The 14,877-nt window shown below is 37.0% G+C and overlaps 1 long non-coding RNA gene across 2 annotated transcripts; it reads left to right on the top strand.

Moving 5' to 3' along the window:
• The first annotated feature begins 18 nt into the window (after positions 1-18).
• On the top strand, positions 19-7,287 carry LOC123801421 (uncharacterized). 2 transcript variants are annotated; one of them, XR_015722690.1, is made up of 4 exons: positions 19-136; positions 1,503-1,574; positions 2,095-2,245; positions 4,328-7,287. It is a non-coding gene; the product is annotated as an uncharacterized LOC123801421 (long non-coding RNA). The 2 variants fall into 2 exon arrangements; XR_006782222.2 differs by having other exon boundaries at positions 19-1,574.
• Positions 7,288-14,877: the final 7,590 nt, after the last annotated feature.

Raw genomic sequence — 14,877 nt, 5'->3', positions numbered from 1 at the left:
GGGAGGGGAGGGGAGGGGCGGCGGGGCGGTGCATGCTGGGAGGGAAGAGGAGGCTGAGGAGAGCCAGCGCCCTGCGGGAGTTGCACGCCGGGTCTCGGGGCTCCGCGTCCCCGGAGGGCTCCGATTGGGGGAAGGGGTAATGGAGGGAGCCTTAAAGGGGCGACGTTGGGTCGATGAGGTCACTTGGAATCGGCCTTTGTGCCCCGCGCCAACCTGGGCCGCGGCAGCGCGGATCTCCGCCCCACCAGGTGTCGGTAGTTGCGTCCAGCCGGCCGCGCCCTGGGGCCGGGACCCGAGGGACCTGATGGTGGGAGCTGCCCGCAGGCTCCTCGGCCCCGCCGGCCGCCCCGGGAAGGCCCCCTGCTGCGCGGGGCGGGGCTCTAACCTTTTCCAAGGAGGGGTCCCGGGGTGTCCAGGGGACTGACACGGTCCCCGGAGAATTAAGGGTCTTGGTCTCAGCATCAAAATGAATTTTCTGAAGCAATTTCCTGCCTCTAAATTAAAGTGTAACCCGTCGTTTAACAGGGGCAGAGAAGGAAGTGAAAGGGCTGGGAATGGAATGACATTTTTCCCCTGGGTAGACAGACCCACTGCGAAATTCTTCCACTGTGTTGTTTATGTTCCCCATCTTGCCTTTAAAAGACTCGAAATTATCTGGATCTGACATCCTCCTTTTCGGGCCTGCTGAGTCACGGAATATTCTCTGTGCCAGAATGACTCAGTTCACAGAACCTGAGCCAGAAGATCATGAGTTTTAGTCTCAGATCAGAACCTGGGCACTTACCCAGTGCTGATAGGACAAGCAAGGATCGGGAAAGCAGGCTGCTGTGAAACTGGATGGCCCGGGATCGGTGGTTTTAAACATTTGGAGCCTCTAGGCAAAGTGGATGCAACTACTGGGTGCTCATTAGACTGATTTTTTTTTTAACTTTTCCAAATCTTAATAGTACAGTGAGAATAATAAATACATGCCCCCCCCCCCGAAAAAAACCCAACCCCACAAAAAGAAACAAAAAAAAACCCATACCTGGGTTTGGATTCAGTAGTTCCGTTTAGAGTGGGGATCTGAAATAATGAAGTAAGTGAATGTTAGGTTACTATGGCTGGGGTCAGTGTTAGCTCCAGAAGGACTTAAAGGATAATGGTCGGGGGCGGGGGGTGCCAAAATGCTGAGTTTGCTTAGCAGATGCACGGATCACTTGTATTGTTCATTTATTTGATGAGATGGGTGAAGATGATGCATTACTAACTTTGGCACCTCCACTTTGGAAGAAGAAAGTTGTGGGACTGTGGGTAACAGTATTTTAATTCTTTCGTATTTGAGTTGAAGCAAAATAAATATATTTATTTATACCTAGAGAGGATGATATTTTTTCTCAGTCTTTCATTGTACTTGAGAACGAAGGCATATAGGATGAAGATAAGAATGTTAGTTGTAAATAAAACTACAGATGTTTTTAATAAATATATTTAAGTAAACATATTAATGCATTTGCCCTTAGAAATTTTCTTAGATATTGGCAAACCAAGTGGTGGAGCTCCTTTTGTTTTCTACCAAGTCAAACCAGAGAAAGGTAAGGAAACCCCAAAGTTTGCAAAATCAAAGTAAATCTTCATTGTCACTGCTCCCTTTTGGATTTTAATGGTCAAGGGTAACTTTATTACTTCTGACCCATAATTTCATTTCCAGAACGTCATCTGATATTTGTAAAGCACATAAAGAGACTTTGAATTAATTTCTAAATTCTGTTGCTCATGGGAATGTGACAAGGAAATACCTATCTTGGATAGAGGTAAAATGTAACTGGGCCCAGGCCATATGCTTGATTAAAAAAAAATTAACAAAACAAAACTTTTTCTCCAATGTTTGAATCCTGATTCAAACAAAACAAAGGTTAAAACAAAAATTTTAAGACCATTTGGAGAATTTAATGCTAATTAGATATTTTGTGACAACAAATTATTGTATTTTAGGTACCTGGAGATTTTACTGTTTACTACATAGACGGTATTTTTTAAATAAAGTGAAAGTGTGTGAGATTTTCTTTTACTTAAGGTTACCCTATGGGTTTTTGTTGTTTTTCTTTTTTTCAGGGTTGGGGGGTGTCAGGGGAGGCAAATGGAGAGGGAGAGAGAATCCTAAGTCCATCAGGGAGCTCAGCGTGGGGCTCGATCTCACAACCCCAAATCATGACCTGAGCGGAACTCAAGAGCTTAACCGACTGAGCCACCCAGGCACTCGAAGGTGACCCTGTTTTTTTAAATAAAAATTCCATGGCCCTTTAATAATACATGTTCTTAACTGCTTACAAACTACATTATCTAGTTAACAGATGTGGTGTTTAGAAGAAAAATGTGAAGGTATGAGAGAAATGGTTTCAGACCCCTTAAAAAATGATATTAGGGCTCAACCACCAGGGTCTCTATGCAGCAAGAAAGGTAGAGTGAGAGGATGTGGTTGTTTATAATACAGACAAAAGAGTTCCAAAATTTTTTTTAAAATCCCACTTACAACTCCAAAGAAAAGAGATTTCCCCCTATCAGGATCTATCTAAACAATTTCAAGGAAGGTTGCTGATTTTCCTGGCTTGGGTCACCTGCAAATCCCTGGGCATACCCACCCCTGGCCAGTTGAATAGAGTAATGCCACTAAAGCAGCCCACCAGAAAGCCAGGGAGTTTGGGAAAAGCAGTTCTTCAAGGAAGGCGATTGCTGTCGCCAGAAGGGGGCAGGTTACAAGGTAGAAAAATACAATAGATGTCTACTGCATCCAAATTGAGAATGTGTGATAGTTAGAAAAATAAAGGGTTATATTGACCTTTTAACATCGAAACTTTGCCCTTTTAAAAAATCTTCTGTAATTACCAGTGTGTCCATTTTCCCATTCCTTAGTTTTTGCTGCCTTCACTTCCCTGTTTTTTACCAAGCCTAAGCACCACCAATATATCTTTTATATTTAAAATGCAATCTAAATATAAGTTAACTACCAAAATAATGATGTTAGCCTATATTTACCTTCTGTCTTATGGTTTTCAAAGTGTAATAACTCTGAAGCAGGAGATATTAACTATGTGGAGTTGACGAAACTAAGACTTGAAAAGACTAAGTGATCTCTAGCAAGCAGCAAGATCAAGACTGGAGTCTGCATTTTCTGGTTCCCTATCCAGTGCTGTTTCCTTTTCTGCTGTGTAAAGGTCATGGTCGAGTGTAAAGAAGAGCTGCCTCAAACTTCCAAGGTTTTTAGGTTATCAAATAGGAATTCTAAATTAGATGAAAATTAATGTGATACTGGAAGAGAATTAACAATATCCCTCTTCAAAGTTACACTAACTACACACGATCCTTTGTGTTGGGTTTATAGATCCTTCCTGGGTCCTTGGTACAAGTCCAAGCATAACAAGATAACATATCTTTTGTGGCCATGTTCAGGTAAAGACAGGATTCCTCTTGTATGAGGTAAAGCCCTTCCTTCCCACCCAGTTCCATGTACCCAATTTAAACCATCTTTATATTATGATGCTAGTTTAAAAAGTAAGAGGAAAGGACACATGTCATAATTCATAAAATTTAAAATCGAACTTTATTACAAAGACAATAAAAAGGGAAATATTTCCCAAAATGAGGAGCAAAGCCCCAATCCCTCCCAACCCAAAATCTTCCCATCAAAGGAATAAAGAACTTCACATCTCAAAAATTGTATTATTCTACTAACCAGATGTGGACTACATCCCACCATATAGAACAGAAAGATAATCTTTTACATGCAGATGACATGGTTTTATTATGGGAATTCAGAATATCCTTAATAAGTTGTTGACCTTGACTGGTTAAATACTGTCAGAAAGGGTACAGCATTGACTGTAGTTAATTATATTGTATCACATATTTGAAAGTTGCTAGGAGAGTAGGTCTTAAAAGTTCTCATCACAAGGAAAAAAAGTTAACTATGAATGGTGATGGATGTTAACCAGATTATTGTGGTGACCAGTTTGCAGTATATATGAATATCAAATCATTATGTTGTACCCCTGAAACTAATATAATGTTATAGTCAATTATACCACAATTTTTAAAAATCAACTCTAAAAGAAAAAGAAAGGATATTTCTTTCAAAACCAAAGTTATTATTAGTAGTTTTCTCCCAACATCTGATTGCCTTGTAGTTCATTACCATAATTATTCAACTACTTAGATATATATTGCAACAGTTGTTTGGTTTTTTTTTTTTTTTGGAGGATGTGCCTGAAAATTATATTGTTTAAAATTAGAAGTTCACACCTTTTTGAGCAAGATTTTTTAAAAAAGATTTTATTTATTTATTTGTCAGCGAGAGAAAGAGAGAGAGAGAGAGAACACAAGCAGGAGGAGCAGCAGGCAGAGGGAGAAGCAGTCTCCCCACCAGGCAAGGAGTCCGATACGGGACGTCATCCCAGGACTCTTGGATCATGACCTCAGCCGAAGGCAGATGCTTAACCAACTGAGCCACCCAGGCAACTGGAGCAAGATTTTGGGAGGGAGGGGCTGTTATAATACAGCTTTACAATTTTTTCTGGTTGTAATTGTTGTGGTCCTGGCCCAGAACTCAAGCGCCTGCATCTCCAGTTTATATATGTATTTGAACAAACGATAAATTAATTTTCCTCCCACACAAATTTTATTTATCATAACAACCAAATTAAAAGCAAGATTTTTTAAAAATTCACTCATAATTCTGCTATGCTAAAGTGACTGTCATCTATCAGAATTCCTTCTCCTAGCCCCTATCATTCTACCGTCCTAATAGACATCCGTTACTGAAGTACAATCTACATACCAAAAACAATGCACAAATTCCAAGGGCTCATATCACAAAGTGCAAACACTTCCATAATTACTACTCGGGTCCAGAAACAGAATATTGCCCTAACCCAAAAGCCCTATCATGTCCCTCAACAATCAGGACCCCTCCCTTCTCCCCATACGTGACATCTATCCTTACTTCTGTCTCCCACAGATTAGATTAGTTTTGCTCATTTTTGAATGCTATTTAAATGAAATCACACAGTTTGTATTTTGTGTGTGGATGGCATCTTTTGATCAATATTATGTTTTTGATATGCATCCGTAGTGGTGTATGTAGCAATAGTTCATTATTTTTCTTTATTGCATGGTATTCTGTTATATAAATACACTGTGCTTGTTTATTCATTCTACTGCTGGTGGACATTTCAGTCATTTCCAGTTTCCAGCTATTAGGAATAATATTACCTGTTACTACCAAAATTCTCACTTGTCGTATGAAAATATATGTAATTATGTATATACATATTTAAGGGTATCTAGTCGGAATGGGTACTATGCTGAGTCATAGGGGTAGGGGTAGGCATATTCAAATTTGGTAGATATTCCCAAAGTGTTTTCCAAACTAGTTGTACCAATATTCTCTCCTACAACTGTGTAGGAGAGTTGTGGTTACACCACCTCCTCACAAACACTTGGTATTGTCAGCATTTTTAATCTTCACCATCCTAGGCTAACATTATCATGACATTGCTGCTGAACTCCGGGGCTTCTCACTCCAGTGTGTATGGACATGTGTGTATGTTATATGTGCGTATGTTTTATATATATGGTAAATTGTGTCACTGACTGTAGTATTGAATTGTGGCTTTATTTTCTTAATTACTAATTAGACTAACATCATTTTCATATTTTTTTTAACCATTTAGGAATTCTCTTTTGTGCCTTTTCACTTTTTTTGCTCATTTTTCTTTGAGTCGACTGTCTTTTTCTTAATCATATGTACGTATTCTTCATACATTTTGGACATAGGCCCCCTTTCTGGTTTTATGTATTGTAAATATCTTCTTTCACCTTGTCTTTTCCCTCTTTAATAGTGTCTCTCGTTTTTTAAACTTTAATTTATGGAAAAATTCAAACATAAATAAAAGTGGAGAAAAATGTGCAATAAAACCCCAGTTTCAAAAAAAGATTCACAACCCATCTTGTTTCAGCTATGCTGTCATTTCTCCTCCACCTCACTCCTTCCCATCACCACTTAATTATTTTGAAGCAAAATCACAGATATTTTACCATTTCATTTAATGCTATCCTTTGAGGAAAGACATTCCTCATTTAAATGTAATCTAGTTTTGAACTTTAAGGCTAGTGCTATTTCTATTCTTATTTAAAATCTTTAAGGTTATGAGCATATCCTCCTGTGCTGTGATTTGGAAATTTTGTTTTGTCTTTCACATTTAAATCTTTAATCCACCTAGAATTGATTTTTGTGTATGGTATGAGGTAGAGATCAAAATATATTTTTCCATTTGGCTACCCTACTACTAAATCACCATTATTGAAGAGACTATTCTTTCCCCCATTACTCTGCAGGATGAGCTTTGTCACCAAACACCCAAGTCGTCTATTTCAAACATTTGTATTCTGTTTTATTGTAGCTTTATAATAAGTCTTGATATCCACTAGGGTAGGTTCTCCATTTTTTTCCCCTTAAAGACCATGGGGATTATTCTTGGCCCTTTGCACTTCCATATAAATTTAGAATTGGCTTCTCAATTTCTACCAAGAAAATTTACCCAGAATTTTGTTTGTGATTGCATTCAATCTCTGTATTAATTTGGGAAGAAGTAACATCTACGTGACACTGAGTCTTCCATCCCTCAATATCTACATATAATATAGATCTAGGTGTAGATACATAGGTATATGTCTCCATTTCTCAGGTCTTCTTTAGATTATCACAGCAATCTTTTATCATTTTCTGTGTAGAAATTTGTACATTTTTAAATATTTTGCTAGGTATTTGCTTTTTTTATCCTATTGTTTGTTATTACAATATAAAAATAGAACTGCTTTTCTTATTTTGGTTTTACATCCAGCAATCCAACAACCTTACTAAGTTCACTTTTATTTCCAATAGTTTGTAAATCCTTTTAAATTTTCCATCTGCAACATCAGGTCATTTGTGTATACTAACAGTTTCATTTCTTATTTTCCTTTTATTAAAAGGAAATTTTATTTTTATTAGAAGGAATCCTTTTATTAAAAGGAATTTTCCTTCTCTACTTGCGCTGGTTAGAACGTCTAGTATGATGTTGAATAGAAATGGTGATAGTGGATATCTTTGTCTTGTTCCTGATCTCAGGGGAAGGTTTCAACATTTCACAAGTACAATGTTTGTTGTACATTTTCTACGTTTACCTTTTATCAGATTAAGGAATTTCCTTTATATTACTAGTTTGATGAGAGGTTTTTATTTTCAAATTATGAATGAATGTTGGAATTTGTCATGATTTTTCTCAGCTATTGAAATGCTCATGACTTTTCTATTATTCATACTACATATTATTAGTTTGTTAATGTGCTGAGTTATATTCATTAATTATTAAATGCTAAACCAACCTGGTATTCCTGAAAGAAACCTAGTTTTGTTGTGTTATTATCTTTTTATCTTACACTGAATTTAGTTTCTAATATTATATTTATGATTTTTAAACCTATGTTAATGAGAAATTGCCCTCTTATATGCTCCCCCCTTTTTTTTACATCCTGTCAGGTTTAGTACCAAGATTATGCTGGCTTTCCAAAACAAGTTGGGAGGCATCCTATTTTTTATTTTCTGGAAAAATTATTTTAAGCATTATTTCATCTTTAAATGCTTGAAATCATTCACCAGTGAAGCCATTTGGTTCTGGTTTTAGTTCTTTTGTTTGTTTTGGTTTTGGTTTTTAGTGGTGGGGGGAGTAGAAGAGGAGAAGATGTTTTAAGAGCAGATTCCATTTTTAAAGTAAATATAGAACTATTTAAATGTTCTATTTCTTCTATAGTCAGTTTTAGTAACTTGTATTTTTCAAGGAATTTGTCAACCTCATCTAAATTTCAAATTTATTGGCATGGAGTTACTCATAATAACTTCTTATTCTCTTTTTAATGATGGCAGGAACTTCATTCCTAAAATTGGTATTTTTTTCTGTTTTTACTTACTAGTTTTATTAGTTTAACTAATTGTTACAAATTACCAGCTTTTTGCTTTTTAATTTTTTTTATTATTTGTTTACTATGGTGCTCATTTCTGCTTTTCATTATATCTTCTTCCTTTGAGTTTGATATCCTATTCTAATTTCATGAGTCAAATCTCAGATAATTAATTTCAGCCATTTTCCCCATAATATGTGTGTTTAAGGCACAAATTTCCCTCTAAACACCACTTTAGCTACAGTCCATGAGTTTTGATGTGCCATACCACCATTATTATTATTAAATTCAAAATATTTTCTAATTTCTGTTCAGAGTCTACTTTGGCCCATTGGTTATTAAAAGTGTGTTGCTTAATTTCCAAACATTTGGAGATTTTCTAGTTATCTTTGGTATTATACTGTTTGTTGTCATATCGTTGTTTAAAATTGAATAACTGAGACCTAGGAAATGTACTCTTAATTACTGTGATGGTCTTGCTTGGATCATGGAGTCTGCCCTTAGCTGTACATTAGGAAGGTGAGAAAAAGTACTTTGTGGTTTGAGCAAATTGAAAAGGAGGGCAGGGCACCAGCACCTCTCTGACCCAGGACACTGAGGTTACATTGCAGGAGCAGCAATGGCCTTTCAATACTGACCCCTTGAGGCTGAGTAACAACCCCTGGGTTCCTGCATTTACCATGACATAGGGACACAGAAAAGGAAAAACATTTTCATAATAAGCAAGACAATCTTTGGAGTCATATTACTACTAAAAATATGTGACCTTAAGTTATTCTCAAGACTGGCTAAACAGGCTATAGCGTTTTCATTTGATATCATATTTCACTTGATATTTAGGAGGTATGAATATAATTTAGTTTCTGTAAAATGATTATTATATCTATTGCTAATATTTACTCAGCACCTACTATGTGCCAGGGACCTTTCTAATTATTTTGCCTCTATAATTTCAATTAGTTCTCATGTCTATTATTATCCCCATTTTCAAATGAAGAAATGAAGTCACTGTGATATTAAGTAACTTGCCCAAGGTTATTCAGCTGGTAGTGGAGACTGGATTTAAACTGTGGATGTCTGACCCTACAGTCAATGCTCCTACCCACTGTGGATAATAATAACAAGCTTATTTGGAGTTTCCTAGGTAGCAATGACATTTTAAGTGCTCAGTGCATATTAACTCATTTAATCTTTGCAATAACTCTATAAGTAGGTATTTTTACTATCATTCCATTTTATACGGATGGCTCAGTAACTTGCCAAAGACCACAAAGCTAGTAAGTGGCAGAGCTGAGACTCAAACATGCACAGTCTGGCTGCAGAGTCTTTGTCTTCACTGTTATATAATACTGCTTCCCAAACGATATTGACTTATCAAAGACACAGCCAGTCAGAAACATGAATCGTCATTTTTCCAAAGAAGACATCCAAATGGCCAACAGACACATGCAAAGATGCTCAATATCACTGATCATCAGGGAAATCCAAATCAAAACTACAATGAGATATCACCCCACACCTGTCAAAATGGCTAAAATTAACAACAAAAGAAACAACAGGTGTTGGCTAGGATTCGGAGAAAGGGGAACGCTCTTACACTGTTGTTGGAAATGCAGACTGGTGCAACCACTCTGGAAAACAGTATGGAGGTTCTTCAAAATGTTAAAAATAAAAATACCCTATGATCCAGCAATTGTGCTACTGGGTATTTACCCAGAGAATACAAAAAGATGAATTCAAAGGGATACATGCACCTCAGTGTTTATGGCAGCATTATCTACAATAGCCAAATTATGGCAACAGGCCAAGTGCCCATCAATTGATAAATGGATAAAGATGATTTGTACACACACACACACACACACACACACACACACACACACACTGGCATATTACTCAGCCATTAAAAAGAACAAAACCTTGCCATTTGCAAGGACATGGATGAAGCTAGAGAGTATTATGCTAAGTGAAATAAGTCAGAGAAAGACAAGTACCACATGATTTCACTCATACGTGGAGTTTAAGAAACAAAACAAATGAGCAGAGGGAACAAAGAGAGAGAGGGAGGCAAACCAAGAAATAGACTCTTAACTATAGAGAACAAACTGATGGTTACGGTGGCAGGGACGGGAATGAGTTAAATAGATGATGGAGATTAAGCAGTGCACTTGTGATGAGCACTGGGTGTTCAATGGAACTGATGAATCACTATACTGTACACCTGCAACTCATATAATACTGTATGTTAACTAACTGGAATTTGAATAAATACTTAACAAAAAACAACAGCAAAGATACAGCCAGTGTCAGATACACCAGTTCACATATTTTATCAAATTAACGTTCACCTAGATTTGGCAATTATGTCAGGGATGACGAGACATTTATTTCTGAATGGACGCTTTGCTCATAAGTAAGGTCTTCACAAAGTTCTTTCCAACTTTTTAAATTTAAAAACACAATTTATAGGCATAATAGAAATAACCTGCAAAAATAATGTTTAGGACAAAAATCACTATGCAAAAATACACGTTATATTTTCAGTTTGAATTCTATAGCAAAAAGCAATGAGTATTACAGCTAAGATCGGCTGAGGGAAAGAAAACTTCAGTTTGCTGAAGTCATGCACACAGGTTATTTTTTCCACAGTTGCAACCCGAATTATTAAAGTTTAGAAGTTAAACGTTAATGTTAAACCACTCAAGGGCTTCATAAATATGCTGTAGTGACAAGGTTTATTCAGTGTTAGCTCCACATGAAGGGAAAAAGGGTCCATTTCCTTCCACGTCCGGAGACAGGGTCAGCTAATAACCCACTAAGCTTAATGACAGCAAAGCCAAACAATCTGCTTGTGTCCCACACATTACATTTTTTTAACTGTCCAGTAAACTCTAGGGTAATTGAAGTCCTTCACTTGCTTTTATTGTGTGCCACAGTTGAAGTATAGGGCTTTAAATCCTTTCTCCAATCATCTGACTGAAGTAATATTAGTTTTCTACTAACCTTTCACCTTTGATCTTCAGGATATGTTCACTATACCCATTTGTTAATCATACAGGATATGCTTTTCCAAAGCAAGAATGGATACTGCCTCAAACTGATTTTACAGAAAAGTCATTCCAGGAAGTAATTTGACATCAGTCTCAAGTGAATACAAGAATGACATTTTCTTTCAAAGATCTGGATGATCTTTTGGACGTCCATTGCATGCATGTCAGTAGAACTTTTTAGGCATAAGGCATCCTTGTTTTGTTTTTAATAGCATGTGAACATTTGTGCTAATGGAAGCATTGATCACTTATTCTGGAATGAGTTGTGGAAAGGACAGTCTGAACAGAAAGGACCCCTATGACATCGCTGCAGTTTTAGCAAGGAAAATACTCCAGGCTTTATTTAAAGCAGGAATAAATATAATCACTACATAAGGCAAGTAAGCAAAAATATTCCATATGGCTTCCTAAGCAGAAAAGGAAAATAACCACTTCCAAAGAATTCTTCCCAGTATGTCCCAAAATGAAGGTCAAAGCAAATTGTTAAAGTCTGAGAAATAAAGACCAGCAGAATGTTAAAAAAAAAAAAAAAAAAAAAAAAAAAAAAAGTAACACACTCCAGAAATTGGCACCATGGCAACAGTCAGAAATGCTTCAAGAAAAAAAAGTCTTTAAATAATTTTTATGGACTGAATGTAGACCTCAAAATTCATATGTTAAAGCCTTAACTCCCAATATGATGGTACTTGGGGATGGGGCTTTTGGGAAATAATTGGGGTTAGATGAGGTCATGAGGGTGGGGCTCTGGTCTGATGAGAGTAGTGCCCCTATAAGAATAGACACCAGAGAGCAAGCTCACTCTCCCGCTCTCTCGCTCTCTCTCCTTCTCACTCGCTCTCTCTGCCATGCGAGGACACAGCAGGAAGGTGGCTGACTGCGAGCATGGCCAACACCCTGATCTTGGACTTCTGAGCCTCTGAAACTGTGAGAAAATAAATTTCTGTTGTTTGAGCCACCCAGCTGACCTAATATAGTTGTTAAAAACTATCTTTAGTTTGTTTCAGTAGACATAGAGTTAAATTTCCTATATCTCAGAAATTGTGACTCTGTGTATGTGCTGAAAATGAGCCTGCTTTTTCTTAATCAGTTGTGGAACCTAAAAATAAGAATACATTATATCTTAATAGGCCCAAATTTGTCACAATCTAATATTCACTCATGTCTAACATATACCAATAAAAGCAACAATTCAGTAACCCAGTAAAGTTCCTGTAGTCAGAGCAAGATGCCAAAATCCTATTTGCCTACAGCTCTGAGCTATGTTTCAGCTCTGAAATCTTGTGGTTTATTTAAAATTTAATTTCAAAAATGTTAAGAATGGATTTCCTTCACTCAGAATGTATAACATCTGAACATTCTCATGGAAGTAAGGTGTAAGAACTGAGAATTATAATACTTTTCCCTCATTTTGTGCAGAGCGTCATTTTAATTAACAGGACAGCTTTACGTTATTTTCAAATACTGGAGTATTTCTTATTCTGGAATCCCCATCTTGGATAGCTCCTTACGAAAACATCATATCAATATCAGTTGAGTGCATGAAAGAATCATTGTCATCAGGCTGCCTCCCCGAGCAGTCTTATCCCCTCATCTGAGATATATAATTACATAGCAGCATGGGAGCTACGGAAAAGTCCAATGTGCTTCCTCTGCTGTGTCACAACAGCCAAGGAAAGAGTCCTTCTTAGCACAGGCAGAGTCAAGGCAATGGCCAGCAACACACAAAGAATAAATCCACTTGTGTGCCTGATTGCATTCATACAAGATGGGTCACCTGAAGTTAAAAGCCAAGACTGTTTTTGTTTTTGCTTCATTTTAAATATTAATACTAATGAGAGGTGAGAGGGTGTAAGAAAAAAAAGTAAAGATAAGTTAGATCTTAACATTAACTAATTTGTAATGAATAAATGCAGTTTACTTTAGGTTTTTGCAAGTTTTAAATATATTTAAAAGGACCTTAGAAAAACAATTTTCTCCTCCATGGATTGTTTTTAAGGTGTCTTACACATAACATGGGATCATTAAATGTAACTGACTGAGTTGTTGGAAAAAATGCATGGTGGGATGGAGCCCAACAAAACTAAGACAATGAACACAAGCTACTTATACCTCTGACCCAAGCCCTGGATGCCAGCCCCAAAGGTCATTTCTAGCTTAAGGCAAAGCCAGGAATCCATTCCAATTATCTGTCTGCTGAGCTTTTCTCCCATCCATCTTTCACTCTTGTAGGCTAACTCTTGCCAATCCTTTAATTATTATTACTTAAATAAGTGATCTGCATTTGCAGAAGGCTAGGCACCAGGAGGGTTAAGGTTGTGAGGGGAGGCAAGAGTTTCAAAACAGAGCTCATAGTTTTAATTCTAAGTGATTTTATAATTCAGTTGAGAAGACATGTATGTAAATGTTAAAATTACTGAAGAATGTACACAAAATAACACAAAATTTTGAATATTATGTAATTCAGATACATACATGCATAAGAATTAATATGCAAAGAACCTCCTTCCCCAATAAAAGAGTGAATAAATGAGCCATGGATTAGAATTTTAAAGGTTGCAAGGGCTGACATAAAAGAAGAGAAAGAGCACTGAAAGTTAAAATATGCACTGATAAAACATTTCAGAATGTATTGAAATTCATAGTTGCTTGAATATATAATGAGCTAGATGTTGGCTATTTATTCAAGAAACACCTATTGAGCACCTACTAGTTTCCAAGTACTCATTCATTCATTCATTCGTATATTCAACAAATATTTGGTACTGCCTGTTGTGTGTCAGAAGCTGAAAATATAGCAGTGAACAGGCAAGACAGGGCTATTCCCTGAACACACTTGAAACCCAAGGGGAGGTGTGATATTGTGATTTGTATGTATGTATGAATGTATGTATGTATGTATGTATGTATGTATGTATGAATGAATGTATGAATGTATGTGTTTGGTCATTCAGATGGCCAAAATATATTTTTCATATATATCTGGTCTTATTTAAGCATGGAAATTATAAGATCATATATGCAAATTTTAAAACATCTTCCTCTTATTGCAGATGAAAAATGAATCACAAAGGAAGGTGGTGGCTACCATCCCAACAAGAGATAGACAATGAGGGATAAGGGGATGGAGAAACATGGCAAACTCAATATACTTGGGAAGCAGAATAAGTTTCTCCTAGATATTCTTGAGATAAGATGATTAAGAAGACGATAAAAAAGGTAACTCCAGATCCTGAATTGAGTGACTGTTAACAGTGATGTCATTCAGTGAGATAAGAAATACTGAAGGAGGGGCGCCTGGGTGGCACAGCGGTTAAGCGCCTGCCTTCGGCTCAGGGCGTGATCCCGGCGTTATGGGATAGAGCCCCACATCAGGCTCCTCTGCTATGAGCCTGCTTCTTCCTCTCCCACTCCCCCTGCTTGTGTTCCCTCTCTCGCTGGCTGCCTCTATCTCTGTCAAATAGATAAATAAAATCTTTAAAAAAAAAAAAAAAAACAGAAATACTGAAGGAGAACAGGTTTGCGGGTAAAGTTTGAAGATACTGAGTTCAATTTCCACAAGTTCGGTTTGGTCATAACACTGTGTTAGATGCAAAACAGGCATTGCATCTGACCTTGAGGGTTCATAGTATAGGAGAAAAATAATTAACACATTATCATAATTTAGCATAACAAAAGGCTAAACAGAGATACACAGAACACTGAATTAGTCAGGATAGGTGTGGTTACACTGTGGTAATGAATGAGCACCAAATCTCAGTGACTTAACCAATAAAAATTTATTTCTTGCTTATATGAATTCTAATGTAGTTTCAAAGGGCTTTCCAGAGCAGCTCCCCCATTGTGGCGTGCTTGG

Source organism: Ursus americanus, chromosome 2 (genome assembly GCF_024610735.1).
Source record: "Ursus americanus isolate L20-20 chromosome 2, mUrsAme1.1.p, whole genome shotgun sequence".
Taxonomy (NCBI): Eukaryota; Metazoa; Chordata; class Mammalia; order Carnivora; family Ursidae; genus Ursus; species Ursus americanus.
This window is presented reverse-complemented; position numbering and strand designations above follow the sequence as displayed.